A 20,134-nucleotide genomic window follows, 5' to 3' on the forward strand; every position below is an offset into this window, starting at 1 on the left:
TTCTCTCTCCTCTCCATTTCTTCCAGGTGTGCTCTTTCTCACAAAGGCAATTCTCTAATTCTTTCACCCCGTCACTCTAGAAATATGAGCTAGTGTTCCTCAGCACCTCGTTCTCATCATTTGTCACCTCTTTCTTTAAAGTCGTCCCTTAGGCATTCAGGTCGAACCTTGTGACTGAAGGAAATCATGGCTCTAAGTGTTGCATAACCTGAGTCCCTTGGGAAACATTTAATTGACCTGCCCATTTCATTGTAAAAACAGAAAAAATCCCAAGCCTTTTAAGTATGATTTCTTTACCTCCTTCTGAGATACATGGGTTCAGGAAAAGACCACAACAAACCTGATCAGGGTGCTCTGAACACCCTTACCTACAGAACAGCTTCTCATAATGATTAGAAATATTGTTAAAGTACCCATATTAAGGAATCCATATAATTCATTCCAGATGTGTTTTCTTTAAAAAAAAAAATTTTTTTTTAATGTTTGTTTTTGGGGGAGAATCAGAGTGTGAATGGGGGAGGGGCAGAGAGAGAGAGGGAGACACAGAATCCGAAGCAGGCTCCGGGCTCTGAGCTGTCAGCACGGAACCCGACCTGGGGCTCGAACACAAGAACTGTGAGATCATGATCTGAGCTGAAGTCAGACACTTAACCAACTGAGCCCCCCAGGTGCCCCCACCCCAGGTATGTTTTCTGAGTGCTTACTATGTATCAAGAGCAGAGATATTTGCTTTCACCCCAGCCAGGGGAGACAGACAATAAATAACCTGCATCAGTGAATACTTACTATGTTGTTTTGGGAGTGCTATAAAGAAAAATGAAGGGGATCAAAGCTTGTTGGGGTAAGAGTGAGTAGAAATTTAAAATCAGATGATGTATCGGTTAGCTATTCTCGTGTAATAAATCACCCCCAAAATGTAGTGACTTAAAATGGTAGCATTTTTATTGCCGGCATGTTTACTGGTTGGCTGAGTAGTTCTGTTGCTATGGGCCAGGCCTGATTGATCCTGATAGGTCTTGGCTGGCTTGCTCGTGTGTTTAAAGTTAGCTGACAGGTCAACTAGGTGCTCCAGTTATAGAAAGGCTCACATTTCTTTCCTGTCTTTCACATTGCCGTGGTTGGCTATCAGCTGGGGCTGTCTGGGTGACTGGGCGTCATGTCTCTCATCATGCGGCAGATTAATCCCAACTTTCTGTGGCAGGTGGCAGGGTCTGAAGTGAGGAAGTAAAAGTACATGAGGCATCTTGATGCCTAACCTTAGTGCTGACACAATTCCCTGTCTGATGCATTCTAAAGATCGATACAGTTGATCCTGTTGAAGAAGAAGGTGAATAGACCCCAGCTCTTGATAGGAGGAGCTGCAAAGTTATACTGCAAAAAGCATGGGTAGAGGGAGGGGTAGAGAGTGGGGGATCTGTATTTGCAGTCAATCTACTATAGACGGTCATAGAAGGCTGCACTGAGAAGGTGTGACTTAATCAATGTTTCAATGTGGTGAGGAAAGGAACCATCGGAATACTCCAGGCAGTAGAGTTGTAGTTGGTTCTAAGTAGAGGAAACAGCACATTTCCGAGGCAGGAATGTGATCAACATGTTGGGGAAGTAGAAGGAAACCAGTGTTGCCAAAGTGGAGTGTACAAGGGGGAGAGGAGTAGAAATGAGATCAAAGAAATCACAAGGAGGCCACCTGATACGGGTCTTTGTAGGCTCCTCTAAGGATTTGGCTTTCATTTTGAATGATGTGGTAAGTGGGAGAGTTTTGAATAGAGCAGGGCATAGTTTGGTACATAGTTTAACAGGATCTCTCTGGGAGGCAAGACTGGAAAGATAACAGTTGGGAGGCCATTGAGATCTTCCAAGCTGGAGAGGATGACAGCTCGGGTCTGTGGCAGTGGCAGCGGAGGAGGTGAGAAGTGGTATATTTTGAAGACAGAGATAACAATATGCTGATGGTTTTGACAGGGAGTGTGAGAGAAAGAGAGCTCTCGGGGTGACTCCAGAGTTTTTCTCTGAGTACTAGTCTGTTCCAATAGAGAAGACTGTGGGAGAGTGGATTTGGGGAAGGAGATCAGGAATTTGGTGTTGGACATTTTAAGTTTGAGATGCGTATTAGATCTCCACATGCAGCTGTCAAGTATCCATTGGATATACGAGTCTAGAGTTCAGGGAGAGAATCGGACCGGAGCTTGGAATGTGATAAGCAATGGCGTGAGCGTTGCCTAGATCAGAGGCCCAGCAAGATGGTGCAATGCCCTGGAGTCCAGAGCAAAAGGCGTATCAAGGAGGAAGGTGTTGTCAGTGTGTTAAATGCTGCTGATGGGTCTAGCGAGACGAGGACTGGCATGTGGTCATTGGACTTGGCAATATGGAGGTCACTGGGGACCTTGAGACGTTTCGATGAGATGGTGGAAGTAAGAACTTGAATGTAGAAAGCTCGAGAAAGAATGAGGGTAGAACGTCTGGGGACGGTGGCTGTAGATAGCTCCGTCAGTGAGCTTTATAGTGAAGGAGAAGAGTGAAATAGGCCATAACTGGAGGGAGATGTGATGTCAGAGAGGTTTTTTTTTAATGTTTATTTATTTTTGAGACAGAGAGAGACAGAGCATGAGCAGGGAAGGGGCAGAGAGAGAGGGAGACACAGAATGTGAAGCAGGCTCCAGGCTCCAAGCTGTCAGCACAGAGCCCGACGCGGGGCTCGAACTCATGAACTGTGAGATCATGACCTGAGCCGAAGTCGGACGCTTAACCAACTGAGCCACCCAGGCGCCCCCCAGAGAGTTTTTTAAAAGATGTTCACATACTGATGGGAATGATGCCAGAGAGGGGAGAACGCTGATAATTCAGGAAAGAAGGAGAAGTGCCAAGCATGACATTGGTTTTCAGGACTGAGCAACTGGAGAGTCCCAGTCTTACCCAACGGAGGCAAGTTCACTGATTAGTGTAGGTCTCTAGCCTTCACCAAGCTTCCATGCTCACCCCTCCCACCCTTCCAGGTCCTCATGACATTTCAGGACTTGGTTTCAAGGCCATCTACTCAGTGGAGCGGACTTCCCCTCCCCATCTGAACGAGGCCCCCTGTTTCCATCTTTTATAATCCCACAGCTTCCTCTTCCTGATAATAATCACAACTTGAAATACATCATTGTGCTTATATGAAGTTTTAATTGTAGGGATTAAGAGAAACAACTTCTATCCTAACGTTAAGACAGCCCCAGGTCACTCCCACACAGGGTTTCTCAGACAGACTAGAAGACAGAGATTCAGGAAACTGGTCACAGAGTCCCTTGGGACATGCTTGAGCTCCACTTGGAAATTTCTGGTGACCCCAAGTCCCACAGGGTGCTGTGAGAGCAGGTGTCCCCTTGAGCACAACCTCAAGGTCTTCTGAGCTGATCTGCATGTTGTGTCAGTAGACAAAGCTCCAGGCTGCTCTTGACATCCTTAAAGGCAGAGCTGGTCAGGGCCCTTGAGGAGCAGCGTCTATCTAGTCCAGCTGTCAGAGACGGGGTCCGGGGCTCCCCTGATCTTCATCCTGCAGTTCTGGGTTCCAGGTGAGAAGGGGCACACGGAGAAATGTTGGGCAAACTTACTGTGGCCATGATGCTTTTGGTGTCTTTGGGCTCCTGCTGGCTAGAGCATGAAAGCTGCATACACACACACACAGACACACACACACACACACACACACACACACACACACACACACTCTACATCTTCCTTATCCATTCATCTATCAATGGACATTTAGTTTTTTTGCCTATCTTGGCTATTGTAAATAATGCTGCAGTAAACATAAGGGTGTATATATCTTTTAAAATTAGTTTTTGTTTCTTTGGAATAAATAGAATTTATTTGTGGAATTATTGGACCATATGGTATTTGGATTTTTTATTTTTTTTTGAGGAAACTCCATACTGTTTTCCATAGTGGTTGTGCCCATTTGTATTCCCACCAACAGTGTTAGAGCATTAATTTGGGGGTAGATTATTTTTTTAAATTATTATTATTTTTTAATTATTTGTAATTAAATTCAAATGGGCATAATTGGCTGCACAGCATCCTTCCCATTAAAGGAATATGATTGGGGGCAGGCAGAACACAGGTCCTGGATCTTTTGTGTTATTTGATTGGAATGATGTGTTCACCTATGAAGGAGTAATGAATGAAAACCAACGCCTCTTCTTCTTCTCCTATTATGAATGTCATATTGAAGTTATTTTTGGAATACTTGATTAAGTCCTAACTCCTGTAGTAGCTGACAGAGTTAGACAGAAAATTATGATGTTACAAAATGTCCAGACTAACGAATTTCTTATAATATTATGTCTGGTTTATTTTTCATGCCTCCTTCTGAGATGATAAAATCCAGTGATAGCGAGTGGGGTAACATTCATGGACTATGGACCCTTTGGTTTGGTCTAATCAAGATCTGGCTGTCTGTCTCCAGTGTGTTCTTTAAGCATAAGACTAGAATACAAGTGTCCCCTCTGAGCATTTTTTACTATCCTTGGTAATGAGGTGCAGTAGATTAGGTGGATAGGTAACTAGCTAGATGCTATTCTTTTTTTTTTTTTTTTAAATTTTTTAAAAACGTTTTTATTTTGATTTTTATTAAAAACATTTTTTAATGTTTTATTTACTTTTAAGACAGAGAGACAGAGCATGAGTGGGGAGGGGCAGAGAGAGAGGGAGACACAGATTCCGAAGTAGGCTCCAGGCTCTGAGCTGTCAGTAACCAACTGAGCCACCCAGGTGCCCCCAAAAATGTTTTTATTTTTGAGAGAGAGAGAGAGAGAGAGAGGATGAATGTGAGCAGGGGAGGGGCAGAAAGAGAGGGAGATACAGATCTGAAACAGACTCCGGGCTCTGAGCTGTCAGCACAGAGCCCAATGCAGGGCTCAAACTCACGGACCACAAGATCATGATCTGAGCCAAAGTCGGATGCTTGACCGACTGGGCCACCCAGGTGCCCCTAGCTGCTATTCGTATAATGCTACTGTAGTAACAGTGTGGGAGACCCAGGGGATGTCTGACAGATGCATACACTTGCCCACATAAACAGCCTCATCTGTGCTATCTACTTTAATAGCTACCTCTCATCAGAAACCACTGGTGGTTGTATATATGGTACAAGGCAGTGATTCAGTGAGGAGACAGCTTGCAGCCATGCACTAGATGAATCTATATAAAGAAACACTAACCAAGGTTTCCTATGCATTCCCCTGAGGTAGAAATGCATTTATGTGTCCCCTGTGTGAGCACATGTATACGGGAGCACAGACTCACAAAAATTGGTAGTTTTCTTTTGATCTAAATACTTCATAATCCCCACCCTGACATGTGTATTTGTATATATGTATATAGATATATGTATAGTTTATATATATACCACCTTTGTGATGAACCATACTATTTATTGGTCTTATTGATGTTAATTCCAGAAAGAGGAAGAGAGATTACTTTAGGCAAGAGAGGCTTAAGTCATTTCTAAAAACTGACAAACACCAACGTTTCTACTTACTCCTCAAGGGTAGAAATTAATATTTATGTCACCTTTATATTGTGTTGACTGCTGTTATCAATGAATGTCTTCAGAAGAGGATGAGAAATTACTGTAGAAAAGAGCTGTCAGAGAAAATGAGATCCCAACTTGGGTTTTTTGGTTTCTGCTCTTTAAAAAAAAAAAAAAAGGAAACATTTCTTTCTTTCTTTTTTTTTTGGAAAGTTTTATTAAAATTTTTTTAATGTTTATTTATTTTTGAGAGAGAGAGAGAGAGAGAATGAGCAGGGGAGGGGCAGAGAGAGAGGGAAACACAGAATCCAAAGCAGGCTCTAGGCTCTGAGTTGCTAGCACAGAGCCCAACGTGGGGCTTGAACTGGTGAACCATGAGATCATGACCTGAGCTAAAGTTGGTTGCTCATCAGACTGAGCCACCCAGGTGCCCCAAGTTTCATTTATTTTGAGAGAGAGAGCATGTGCAGGAGCATGCGAGTGGGGGAGGGGCAGAGAGAGAGAGAGAGAGAGAGAGAGAGAGAGAGAGAATGAATGGGAATCCCAAGCAGGCTCCATACTGTCAGTGCCAAGCCCGATGCAGGGCTCAAACTCACGAATCGTGAGATCGTCCCTCGTGAGATCATCCCTCTACCGTTGGCCTCCAGGATTTCAGCCCCGTTGAATGGTGGTTAATTTAGGAATGTGCTTTTACTTTGGAGCTTATTATGGAGCATATCATTACTGGGTACAGTGGCTCTTGCTGGCCTTCAGCACACCACGAACATAAACGAAATCATCATTATTATCTAACGAGTTCCTTCCTGGGCAATATTGTTGCCGCCACTGCTTTCCTTGTTTGGTGGTTATGAACTACTAAGCCGAGTACTCAGTAAACAGTCTCAGAGTCGGGTGTAACTTCAGCAGTATAAAGTCCAGCGGTAAACGCAATCTTCCCTCTCTCTCGAAGCACATTCACACTCAGCCACACGCTCATTTAAACTCTTCCCTAACTGGGGCGCCTGGGTGGCTCGGTCGGTTGAGCGTCCACGAGCTCCATGAGGAGCCATAAGCTTTATAGTCACACACGAAGCTTTTCCTGGTAGTGGCCTGTAATGGTACGATAGCATGAAAGCCGCCATAGGCTGGGAATGATGGGGTCAACACATGGGTATTACTTTGGTGCTCTTATTGCTTTCTCATCAGATCCAAGCAAAGTGCCTTTAAGCAACCGATCCTCGATGAAATAGCATTGTCCCCATGCTAGAGGGAGAAGGTACACAGATCTGTGGCTCCCAGGTACTCGGAGTTCACAAATTTAAGGTAATCTCTTTGATGTTTATGTATGTAGCCTTCAGGTTTGGAAAAGTATTTGGGATTTCAGATGAAATTTAGGCAGCGGCACAAAGGCGTTAAGCCCAGTCAGCAGATGATAGTATTCGGGGAGGATGTAGGGGATAGCTGTTTAATCTTGGAATTATGGAACTGAACTGTTTCCAAAAGGAACAAAGATCTAAGAAATAATAATAATGGACATTCTAGTGGTCATCATAGCAAGAGCAAACCAGGAGAGACAGAGAGAGAGAGAGAAAGAGAGAGAGAGAGGGGTAAGGAGCAGAGAGAGGGAGACAGAAGATCTGAAGCAGGCTCCGCACTGACAGCAGAGAGTGCGATGTGGGGCTCAAACTCACCAACTATGAGATCATGACCTGAGCGGAAGCTGGACGCTCAACCGACTGGCAACCCAGGCGCCCGTTAGGGAAGAGTTTAAATGAGCGTGTGGATAAGTGTGAGTGTGCTTAGAGAGAGAGGGAAGATTGCATTCACTGCTGCAATTCGGAACCTAACCTGGATCCATTGGTGCCTTTGACTTTTTGCGGGGTGGAAACGATAGGTGTGGCAGAAGACAGGGACACAGCCACGTGAATTTTTCTCTGCTTCAACATGAGATCATCGGCTCAGCTGGACAATGTCGTGGAAAGTTGTAATAGTCTCTCCCTTATCAAGTGTGTCAGGTCCAGCCTGGCAAACAGAGGAAGGAGGCAAATGTGCATTCGCATACCGGAACTTTGCAGGTACCAATGGGTCACAGAGTTCCACATACTGAACATTCTCACTGGCAGCCAAGGCCGTCCCACTGATGGCTTCGGAGGTTTTTGTAACAGAGTATATCACCGTGAGAGGTGCGTGATCATCTCGTTGACAGAAATAATATGCAACATCTTCAGATTTCACCTTATCAGCTCTCAGGATAAGTCTGTTCTATACCCACTGCCACTGAACCAGGATGAAATCTCAGAGATAAGAGTGGAAACACATTTAAGAATAAGTGTAGGAGCTTGTCCTGGTTTGTGTTGATGCCCGTGTACATCATCATCAATGTTTTGGCTCGGCCGGCTTTGCCGTTGATGGTGACTCTGTTTCCTGGAGCCATTGACAAATGTGGGAGACCACGGGGCACCTGGGTGGCTCAGTCGGTTAAGCGTCTGATTCTTGATTTCGGCTCAGGTCGATTGAGCCCTGTGTCCAGCTCCATGCTGAGCATGAAGCCTACTTGGGATATTCTCTCTCTCTCTCTCTCTCTCTCTCTCTCTCTCTCTCTTTCTGCCCTCCCCCCCCCCCCCACTTGTGCTCTCTCTCTCTTTCAAAAATAAACAAACAAACTAACTACAAAAAGTTGTTGGAGACTGTGTGAGTATTGTGTCTGCCCTGATGTCCGTTTAGGGAAGAAAATAAGAAAGATACACTGAAAGCATCATGCTTTGAGAAAATGACAAAGATCAGTTTCTTTCTTTTTTTTTAATTTTTTTTTTTTTTTTTGGAGAGAGAGAGAGTGCATGAGTGGGGGAGAAGGGCAGAGGGAGGGAGAGAGAGAGAGAGAGAGAGGAAGAAAAAGAGAAAGAGAAAAAGAGAAAGGGAGGAGAATCCCAAGCAGCCTTCATGCTCAGCCTGGAGCTGGACAGGGGCTCAATCCCACAACTTAGAATCATGACCTGACCTGAGATCAAGAGTTGGGCACTCAACCATCGGAGCAACCCAGGCACCCCAGGAAAATCAGTTTCTTATGAAGATGTAATATTTTTTATAATTTTTAAAAAGTTTTTACTTAATTTTGAGAGAGAGAGACAGAGCACGAGCAGGAGAGGGGCAGGGAGGGAGGGAGACAATCTGAAACAGGCTCCAGGCTCCGAGCTGTCAGCACAGAGCCTGATGCAGGGCCCAAGCTCATGGACCGTGAGACTATGACCTGAGCCGAAGTCAACACTTAACCAACTGAGCTACCCAGGTGTCCCTCTGATAACCAACTGGCTTTTATGAAAATTCATATTGACACTTAAATATTAGACAAACTTGGAGACCTTACATGGCTGGGAAAATGTGGGTATTTTCCTTTCTCTAGTTCACATTTGCTTTGAGGAAATTGTCCTGAGTTCCTCTCAGAAAATATTGAAGCAAATGTTCTCCAAACATCTGTGGCTAAATTTCAGGGTTGTTTCTCAAGACGATGTGGCCTCAGCTTCAAGCAGTGCTCTCTGGCACATGAACTGGCTTAGATCCAGGGACTGAGTCAGAAGATGTGAGTGCGGGCTTCAGCTCACCTGACCTAGAGTTTTCCAGTCATATGCATGAAATTCTCCAAGGGTCTACACATCAATTTAATCCCCAATAACCCATGGTCGATTAGTCTCTGCTACAGATCCCTACTTCTGACGTCACTCGGCACCTGCTGTCCCTTTTGGTAATTATACACACGTTACCTGTGAAGGTTATCACTACAACCCGGCCTGTGCTGCTCCCTGATTCCATTTGTCACAGGGCGACAATGGGAAATCCATTCCCCATAGGAATCCCAAGATTCCCTGAGAAACCAACTCTGAGAGAGAGAGTTTAGACTGTTTATTAAAGAGTGTTCTTGAGATGAGCATCCCTGGAAAGGAGAGACAGGAAGCAGGATTGGACAGAGAGAAATTGAGCTGTGACGTAGTCTCGAGAAAAGCCACTGCCAACCCCATAGGGAGGTCTAGAGAGGCAGTGGCTCTACAGAATTGATTTGGATTGGCGTAAGAGGGCTGGGCCTTTGTACCCTTGCGTCGAGTAGTTATTGTCTTTCCTGGAAAAGAAGTGTAACCTTAGGCTAGGTGGTCTTCTTCAGCCAAGGTGATCTCCTCAGAGGGCGAACAATGGAGGGTGGCCTGCAGGAAGCCCTCACAGCACCTGCAGCAATCCTTTATCATGAAGGGGAATCTAAGCAGCTCACCACAGGCCCGCCTCTCTGTCCATTCCCATTAAATCAGTGAACACATGTCATTGGAGGCATCTCATGCCAATATCCCCTGGGTGAATGGACCAATGTCAATCCAGGCGTGCACAACTAAGAAATTATTATCATTTGTGGTTATATCCATAGGCACCGAGAGGTATGTTGGTGAGGATAAGCTACCTCCCCTCAATCTGATGACCAGAAAACAGTGCAAGCAAGTTTCAGACATTCTGAGCCACGCATGAAGCCGTTTACTAACAAGAGGGAGCAAAATAGACATCAGATCTGTTACACAGACCCACCTGCCTCCACACCAAATGGCAGGAGAAAGAAATGAAAAAAGATTAGGTCTCATTAGAGTTAATAATTGCTTTTCAAATGTATCATTAAGGAAGTAAATAGAGAAACCGTAAGATGGGAGAAGATATTCTCATGCACATTTCTGACAAAAGATTCATTTTCAGAATACAAAGTACTCTCCAAAAAAGACCCAACTATGTGTGTGTCTGACTAGAACAGGCACTGCCCAAGAAACAAACTATCTAAATAGCAACTCAGTAGTAAATAGGGTAAGTTACTTACAATCATTAGTCATCAAGGAGATGTAAATTTTAACAATACTCCTTCAGGATCCACCAATATGGATATAATAAAAAGTCTGACAATAGCAACTATTGGGAAAGGATCTACAGCAAGTGGAAATGTTATACATGGTCGGTGGAGCGTAAAGACGTTCCCCCGTTTCAGAAAGTTGTTTCATAGTATCTACCAAAACCAACCTTAGGCTAACGCTGTGACTCAGCGCTTCCATGCCTAGGAACACACCCATGGGAAGTGAGTGCATAAATCCACCAGACTTTGAAAGAGTGTTCTTCACAACTGTGTTGATAACCCATTGAAATCTGAAACAATTCATTAATTGAAAAATGCAGCCATCGTGACGTATTCTTGTAACAACAAACTATTCTGCAGTGAGAAGGAACAAGTTACTGCCCCGCTAACAACATAGAGGAAGTTCAAAGAACGTGTTGGGGCCAACGAAGCAAGACACCAGAAAGGACGTACCTTATGATTCCATTTGTATGAAGTACAAGAACAGGGGAAGTCTGCTCTACACGGTTAGGAAACAGAAAGGTGGTGGTGGCCTCTGGTGGCGGGGGGGGGGGGGGGGGGGGGAGGGGGGAACGGAGCATGGAATTGACCGGACAGAGCATGAGGGAAGAGTGTGACGCTGGAGACCGTCTCTGTCTATCTGAGTCCTCGTGCAAGGGGGGATGCATATGGTCACGTTCATCCAGGTGTACGCTTTAAATTCACGTTATACACAGCAAATGCACTTTATTTTTTAAATGAATGAGTTCACCAATGAGTAGGCATTACAGACTCAAGGATCAGATTGTTTTTTCCATCTTCTTCCCTACAAGCACTGGTACCTGAGCCCTGAGCTCCTCTGATTTCTCATCTCTAGAGGATTATTGTGCGACTGATTCCTCGAGATGGGTAAGGCCTTAGTGCATCGTTGAACGCATAGCAGGTCTTCAAGACTTCAGCAAATGGCAATAGACTGTGTAGTTATTGCTGTTTAGTAGTGGTAGTAGCATTTTCTTGGATATAGGCTCCCCCCCCAGTTCTCAGAGTGGATCTCAGAGGTGGGATTCAAAGACCATGGACCATGGACAAATTTCTTTGCAGGCTCCCCTAGAGATCTCAATATTAGATTAATTGAAGGTTTGAGGGTTTGGGGGTGTCAAGAAAGAAAGCTTTGGAAGGACAAAGTCCCTTGCAGGCCATCACCCTTGAGCCCCGCAAGCCCTTCCCCAGAGCACGCCCTGCCCCGACCAACAGACCGCAGGGCACAGTGCAGCTGCTGGAACCCTGACCACCTGACAACCGTCGCCGCAGGAGCAGCCCCAGCCTGGGAGGAGGGTTTATGCTCGGGGCTGCAGCACCGTGGGAGGAAGCGCATAACCCTGCTGGCAGTAATAAGCGGCGGTGTCATCAGCCTCGACTGTGCTGATTTTGAGGATGAATTCTGTGCCAGACTGAATCCCAGAGAAGCGGTCTGAGACTCCAGACTCTAGGTTATCGGCATCATAGATGATAAGCTTGGGAGGCTGGCCTGGTTTCTGCTGATACCAGCTTAAGTAATCACTAACGCTCTCGTTGGCCCTGCAGATGATGGACACGCTGTCTCTCAGGGACACAGAGAGATGGGTGGGAGACTGAGTCAACTCAGCGGTCCCGCCGGCAACTGGCAAGGAAACAAAACACAAAGTCACGGTTGTTTACGAGATCCCACTCCATTCCCTCCCAGAAGGTTCTGGCGTCCTGGTCTCCTAAGCTGAGAGCACCTGGGTCTCCGCGGGGAGGGGAGATCCCGGGTCAGAGATCCACGGAGCCCTGGGGAGACCCCCCAGTCAGGAGGAGAGAACGGCCACCATCTCGGGGATGTCCCCTGCGCCGCCCTCCTCACCTGGGAGGCAGGCCAGCAGGAGGCAGAGGAGCTGGGTCAGGACCCCCATGTTCAATCCAGGGCCTGCCTCAGGTTCTTTTTTTGCCCCGACTCACTGAGCAGCCTATTTATGGGGATCCTGAAGAGCAGAAATGTGGATTCTCTGGGGGAAACATGCAAATCAGTGAGGGGTTGGGCGGGTCTGGCTGCAGCCGCAGAACCAGGGCCCCTGTAGGGCCCAGTGCCAACTGGGGGTTCTCATCGGACGCAGGATTCACATCCAGTCCCAGAGGAGCTCCTCAAGCGTGTTTGTAAGAAGAAAGCATCTCTAATTTTTCTGATCCTCTTTTGTCCACAAGGTTTAAGAGTTTGTAACTGGAAGTGAGGAGGCACCTTCTTTTTTTTTTTTTTTTTTTTAATATAATTTCTTGTCAAGCTGGCTCACATACAACGTATATGGTGTGCTCTTGGTTTTGGGGGTAGATCCCCGTGATTCATCGCTTAGACACAACACCCAGTGCACATCCCAACAAGTGCCCTCCTCAGTGCCCATCCATCACCCACTTTCAAGGATGCACCTTCCAAGAATGAGAAGAAAAGTTAGATGGCCATCTAAGTTTTAAGCTTTAATATGAATATGTTAAAACCATCTTCTGGAGATGGGTGTGAAATACCAGTTCTGGTTCGATACGTTCCCTAGAATAGATACTATGAGCTATGGGGGAAAAGAAGAAGGGAGACAGCTGACGTGTTTGGAGGAAGCCTGGGCTGTGCCCCTGGAGGCCTGCACAGTGAAGCAGGCTCACAGCCTCCTAGCACCTATTTCCATGGATGCTTTCATTCTTTAGTGTGGAGGTGAATTTATTTCGTATATTACCTTTTTCTCATTTTGTGTATTAACTTTCTCTCTTTGCATAATCATGGCTGAGGTAATTGTGTCTTCTTTTTTGCCTGATACAGCTCCAGTGTTCTCATCCGGAGCACCTGCTCTTTATTTTCACAAATGAGTCCGTTTGAAAAGGTATATGCATTCTAACTCTTGCTATTCCTAGTATACTGAGAGACTTCGTAATTAAAAATTAGAAATATATGTGAAAGTTTATCAGCTAGCTTCCGATCATTTATCCATATGATTGAATTAGTTTTTTCTGTAACTCATTATTGTGTTCAATTACATTGACAAATCATCTGGGCTCACTGGAGCTCCAGGATCATCGTCCTGCTTAAACATACAATGCTTTGGAGATGCTCTTCTTTTTTTTTTTTTTTTTAAAGTTTATTTATCTATTTTGAGAGAGAGAGTGAGTAGGGGAGGGGCAGAGAGAGCGTGAGAGAGAGAGCATCCCAAGCAGGCTCGGTGCTCGAACTCATGAACCAGGAGGTCATGACCTGAGCGGAAACCAAGAGTTGGGCCCTTAACCCACTGAGTCACCCAGACAAATTTCTTACAATACTGTGCCTGGTATACTCTTCCTTCTTCCTCTCCTGAGATGATAAAACTCATTGATAGCAGGTGGGGTAGTATCCTGGACTGTGGACCCTTTGGTTTGGTCTAATTAAGGCCTGGCTGTCCCTGGCGTCTTTTCTCGGCACAAGGCCTGAATACGAGTGTCCCCTCTGAGCGATTTTCACTTTCACTGGCAAGAGGTGCCTGAATCTAAGGGAAGGCTGCCAGAAAGTATGTGATTCAGACAGCTCTATGCATCATTTCGAGTCACTATATGTGATAGAGGACCTAGGACCACCAACAATGAGAAAGCAGTGGTAGAAACAGAAAAAAGAGAACGATTACGAAACAATTATAGCCTACACTGTACCATTATTGTGCTCGTGAATGCCTGACAACCAGATCTCCAGAAAAATAAAATTCTGGTTTGTAGTATTTGCCAATTTCCATAAAAGTAGTCAAATATCTAACACACTTCTTTCAGCTCATGATAGAACAAGACTAAAACTATTAGGGAAGAGAAGATGTAAGCAACATTACCAACCAACTTGAAATAATTGCTAAAGAACGGTCTAGCACAAGTGGAAAAATGTGTATCCTGGTGTACAGTTCATGGACCATGCACCAAGATGAACCATTCCCTGTGCTGTAAAACCAGTCTAAGTAAACTTAAAAGTGTGGAGAGCAGACAGAAAATGTTCTTTGGCAACAAAATAATTAAGTTAGAAGCAGTTACAATAAATTATTCAGAAAATCCTCAAATATGAAGCAATACCTTTCTATATCACTTATGTGTAGAATCATAAATTGTAATAATGGTAAGTGAGTATTAGATGATACTAAGTATCACCAAATGATGAGAAAAGCACAGCATATGAAAATTTGTGGGATGTTGTTAAACAATACCTAGAAGGAAATTAATAGCATTAAATTCCTGTATTCAGAAACAGGAAATGTTTATTTACTTATTTAATACTTTTACAGCATAAAGCATATAGTCAGTGATATTGTAATAGCATTGTATGGTGACAGCTGTGAGCATAGCATAATGTATAAACTTGTTGAATCAGTATGTTGTACACCTGAAATAGTATCACATTGTGCATCACGTATGCTCAAATAAAAAAGAGGAAACATTGAATATCAATGATCCAAACTTCTACCTTAAACATGCAAAGAGAAAGAAGTTCTGGTCCAAGACAGTGGTGTAGGAGGCTCCTGAACTCACCTTCTCCCAGGGACACCGGGAATCTACAGCTACACGTGGGACAACTCTCACTGCAAGAAATCCAGAAACGAGAGGAGGGACTCCTACACGTGGGGGTAAGCAGGAAACACCCAGATTGAAACAGGTGCACAAAGCTGGGACCCATTCTTGCCATAAACTCCACCCTCAATACAATAACATACGATCGGGAGGGAACTTGTAACTCCCTGCTTTTCCCTGAAGAGTGAAGAGTTTGGACCCAACATCTAGGTCCCCAGTTTGTAAGACTTCTACCTGAGGAAACCCCCCTCCCCCACACACCACCAAAAACACTGTGATCTGGAAGCCAGCGGGGCTTGCAGGAGACCCACAAGACAACAGTAAACAAAGAAACCGATCTCAGGGCTCAGCACAGAGGGAGCAGGCAGAAACGCCCACCTGCCAGCTTTACCCTCAGAGAAGCCTATTTTCATATCTTAAAAGCTGCTGCCCGAAGGTTAGGCTTTCTAATATAGAACACATCTAGGGGCTGACTGCATTCCTCGCTGGAAATCAGGGAAACCCTTGTTTGCACTGTCTTCCCATTCTCTCTCTGCCCAGCTCCAGGTGCCTGGGGTCTCCCTGGAAAGAGCCTCTGCACTTGTCTGGCGCCTCTGCTTATACAGCTGTCATCCAGGGGATGTGCTCCTTGATCTCCTGGCTCTGGTGGCCAGCGAGGACATACAGGACTGCCGCAAACAAAGACAAATAAATATTAGCAAAAATAATATTTGTGTGTTATAACTTGCAAAATAATACTGGGAATAAACTTGCAAATATTGCAATAAACCTGCAGTAAGTTTACAGATAAACTTGCAAAAATAATATTTGTGTGTTATAATTTTATAAATACAACAAATATGTACATATAATAGATGATAATACTTGATTAATGTGACATTTTGACTGGTTATAAGATTTTTCTGGATTGCTTTTCTGCAATTTCATTTATTATGGCATCAAAATTTGTACTTTTAGCAAATTCAATTTCCATATATGATTGAAAATGACATGAGTCTTTCTTGGCAAATCCAAGACCACAAATGTCTTTTGATCATTTTTAATTCTGATAGGGAATATTTTTTGCTGTTGCAACTGTCACTTGAACTTTGAGGAATACTTTATAGTTTATGACAACATTACAATACATTTCTGATGAATCATTTTGAAATATAAATTTTAATATACCTAGACCTGATGATGCTTATAGAACCATGTTTAAAAATGATTTAGCTCTTCACACAAATAGTTTTGTGTAAATCTGAGTTTAATTAAAATTTTTTTTAATGTTTATTTATTTTGAGAGAGAGAGAGAGCAGGGGAGGGACAGAGAGAGAGGGAGAGAGGGAGATTCCCAAGCAGTCTCCAAAGGTCAGCACAGAGCCTGATGCAGGGCTCGATCTCCTGAACCCTGAGGTCATGACCTGAGCCCCAACCAAGAGTCGGAGGGTTAACCGAATGTGCCACCCAGGCGTCCTGATCTATACATTTTCAACGGAATATACAATTCAGATTCATTTTCAGATAAGACCATGTCCTATAAAACTAATGCCATTGTCTATTGCATGAAACCTTTGTTGGCATTATAGTACCAAATTTGTTGCTTCAAAAATAATATTTAGGCTAAGTGGTCTTAACATGTTACCTTTTGGGAAAAAAAATTCGTATCATTTTGCATCCTTCCTGTGCTATATGAAGTACATTCTCTGCTCTGCCTCTTTTAGGTTGTTTTGAATGCTCAGAACCCACTCTGAAATTCCAAGAACTCCATTTTTCTCTTGGAAAAAGGGAATTGAGACACAAATAAAAACTTCTAGGATTAGGTTCTTTTGTGTGTGCGCCCATGCGTGTGTGTGTGTGTAGTTGTTGTTGTTTTACTGCAGTGTAGTTGATACTCAATGTTCTAGTGGTTTCTGGTGTACAACATAGAGATGTGACAAGTCCATATGCAACGCTAAGCTCACCACGAGTGTAGCTACTGTCTGTTTCCCTACACCGCTATTACGATATCAATGACCATATTCTCTGTGAACCTTATTCATCCCATGATTGGAAGCCTGTACCTTCCACTCCCATTCGGCCATTTTGCCCTTCCCTCCTGTCTCCTTCCCCTGTGGCAACGACCAGATTGTTCTCTGTATTCATGGGTCGGTTACGCTTTTGTTTGGTTGGTTTGTGGGTTTTGTTTTTTAGATGTCACATATAAATGAAATCCCATGGTGTTTGTTAGTCTCTGTCTGGCTTATTTCACATCGCATAAAACCCTCGTGGTCCATCCATGCTGTCACAGACGGCAAGATTCCATTCTTCTTTGTTGCTTCGTAAAATCCCATTGTATACACAGACCGCATCTTGTTTATAGGATTAGGGGCGTATATGCGCTAGGAGTTTACAAAAGTCTATTTTGATGCTTGAACATCACATCCTTTTATTAATCATTCTCAGCCACGTTTGCTGTGGGGATAGTGTGTATGTAATGCTGTCTAAGGAACATAGTAAAAGAGGGGTTAGTGTAACTTGTAAAGTAGAAGTTCAGACAGTGGGAAAATAAAAATAATAATGCTGAACAATACCAAATATTATTGTATCCTAATATATCCAAATATGGCAAAATTTATTATCTCCAAAATGTATTCAACTTGTGTTGTCACCAATATGCCTCCATTGCTGACCCTACAGTGACGAAATGTACTTGACCCAGGCACACAGCCGGGAGCGTCTGGACGGGGTGCAGGTCTGCTCTCCCTTTCGTCTTACTGCTCAGAAGGCACTGTGATCACCTCCGTTCCCGTGCGGGTCATGCCGCGCTGGGCTGTCGCAGCTGAGGGGCCACGACATGGTCCAGAGCCCGCAGCTGCACGTTATGCCCTGACTTCTCCAGCGTCTGCCTCGTAGGGCCACTGAGAGCCTCTGCTGTGTCTGCTCCCCACTCAGGCCACACGTGTGGAGGGAGGTGACGCGCCAGACAGAAGGTTTGTGTTCGGGGCTGAACCACTGTGCGAGGAGCATGTGTACTTTGGTAGCAGTAATAAACTCCGATGTCATCAGCCTCCACCCTGCTGATTCTCAGGGTGAAATCTGTCCCTGACCCGCTGCCACTGAACCTGTCTGGGACCCCAGAGCCCCGGTTGGAAACCTTATAGATCAGGAGCCGTGGAGACTGGCCTGGCTTCTGCAGGTACCAACTTAAATAGGTGTTTCCATTACTGTGCAGGAGGCTCTGACTGGCCCTGCAGGAGATTGAGGCCGGCTCTCCAGGGGTGATGGGCAGGGACAGAGGGCTCTGCGTCATCACGACATCCCCACTGGATCCTAAAATAATGAGAGAGAAGCACAACGTTATGCAGAAACCTTAGAAGCCATTTTTATGATTTAAAATGTTTTTGTATTTAAGGCTAAATCATATTTGGTGATTTGATTCATCCTCTAAATGTATCCAGTTTCCAAAGAATTGCAGGCACAAAGTGGCCTCTTCTTTTCCAGCATCTCACTAAAGCACTGCTCTTGGTTCATTTCAGTTTCTTCTTGATTTCCCAGGCCCCCAAATTAAATCCCCCTGCTGGAGAGCAGTCCCACCCGTGGGCAGAACACACGTGGGGAGCAGTAGCGCCCCCAGAGCTCTCCCTCCACACCCCGCTCTCCTTTCTCATCCCCCCCCTCTGCCCTCACCTGGGATCCAGAGCATCAGCAGCCCCAGCAGCTGAGCAGGGAACCTCATTTTGAGAAGCTGAACTGATGAGTCCTAACAGGTAAAGAGAAGGTCAGAGCTGGCCTTTATGTCAGAGGGAAGGTCCTCCCCAGGGGACAAGATGCAAATTCCCTGGTGGGTGTGGCAGAGTGGAAAGAGCCAAAGGCAGGGGGCACAGGTGCCTCTCCCTTGAGCAAAATAACTGCAAATGTCTTCTGTGTTGGGAGGAAAACCAACAGACAAATTCCGTACTGCCTGAGTGGGCAGAAGGATCTAACTGTGAAGGTCAGGATCTCTGGGGGGACACGGTGCCCATAGCCCCACGGTTCTGAGAAAGCTCCAGATACCCTGAAGATGTAGACTTAAGTGTCCAGAGTCAGTTTCTGGCAGGTGAATGGCCGTCCTGCTTGGATTCCTCTCAGCTAATGTCCGGGACAAAACAGTGTCACCCCAATCCAGCTGATTGGCAGAGTATCTCCAAACGACAGGATGAGCTGCAGAGAGTTCTAGAGCCTCTGGTATCTGCTGTTTCCAGGTTAATGGTTTAAGATAATTTAATCATGATTAAATAATGAATTAACTCACCCTGGGACCTCGGGAATTATACTGTATGAGAAGACGAAAGTAAAAAGAACTTGACATATAGAAAATAATCTCTCACTCACAGGTAGAAAACTAAGAGCCCTACCTAGGAGACTAGGAAAGGAGAAAGAATTTTATACTTCAGGCAGTGAGTATGCAATTTGTGGTAACCATTTGTTACTGTGTGGCGTGTATCCTCTCATACTTCTCTGTCTCCCCCTAGATATTTAAGTAGACAGATAGTATAGACAGATAACACACAAACCATATGGTATATATGAAATATACACACCCCAAATCAAAGAGATTTCTTAAGGTAAGCACTTTCTAAGTAGATTGGACAGAGTGAACAATGTTTCGTTTTGAAATATTTTACTTTATTGTCATTTTCTTTTTTAAAAATATTTATTTACTTTTGAGAGAGAGAGAGAGAGAGAGAGAGAGAGAGAGAGAGAGAGAGAGAGAATCCGAAGCAGACTCCAGCCTCTGAGCTCTCAGCACAGAGCCCGACGTGGGGTTCGAACTTGGGAATGGCAAGATCGTGACCTGAGCTGAAGTCAGACGCTTAACCAACTGAGCCACCCAGGCACCCCTTCATTTTCTTTTTGAGGCTTATAAAATCCCTTCCTATACAGAGACTTTCTCATCATGTATAACCAGTTTCTGTCAGAGGCTCTGGTCTCTTGTTAGTGCTGAGAAGCTAAGTCTCGCACTGGTTTGTGTCAGGCAGCAACAACCATGAGTCAATGAGTTCAAAAAGAGATTCTGCATGTGAGAATAGCAAAACGTGGGATAATTATTTAATGTCTGGGTATAACTTGTACCCATGACTGACGTTTTCTTGAATCTTCATTTCAGGACAGTCACAGTGGAATCGGGCACGGTTCAGAGCCACTGGGGGGCATCAGTTTACCAACCATCCTTCGTTAAATAGGGACATGATGTGATGATTCTAACTGTGTCAGCC

The 20,134-nt window shown here is 44.7% G+C and overlaps 1 long non-coding RNA gene and 1 gene segment (V, D, J or C); one reads left to right on the plus strand and one right to left on the minus strand.

Moving 5' to 3' along the window:
• Nucleotides 1-20,134, minus strand: part of LOC122216309 — an 82,297-nt gene that overhangs the window by 21,053 nt on the left and 41,110 nt on the right.
• The window catches only part of LOC122216312, a 72,610-nt gene that overhangs the window by 16,694 nt on the left and 35,782 nt on the right, over nucleotides 1-20,134 (plus strand). Inside the window, exon 2 of the long non-coding RNA XR_006200825.1 lies at nucleotides 10,000-10,001. This is a non-coding gene — a long non-coding RNA (uncharacterized LOC122216312). The remainder of the gene's footprint in view (nucleotides 1-9,999; nucleotides 10,002-20,134) is intronic.

The sequence above is a fragment of the Panthera leo genome, chromosome A3 (genome assembly GCF_018350215.1).
Source record: "Panthera leo isolate Ple1 chromosome A3, P.leo_Ple1_pat1.1, whole genome shotgun sequence".
NCBI classification, from domain to species: domain Eukaryota; kingdom Metazoa; phylum Chordata; class Mammalia; order Carnivora; family Felidae; genus Panthera; species Panthera leo.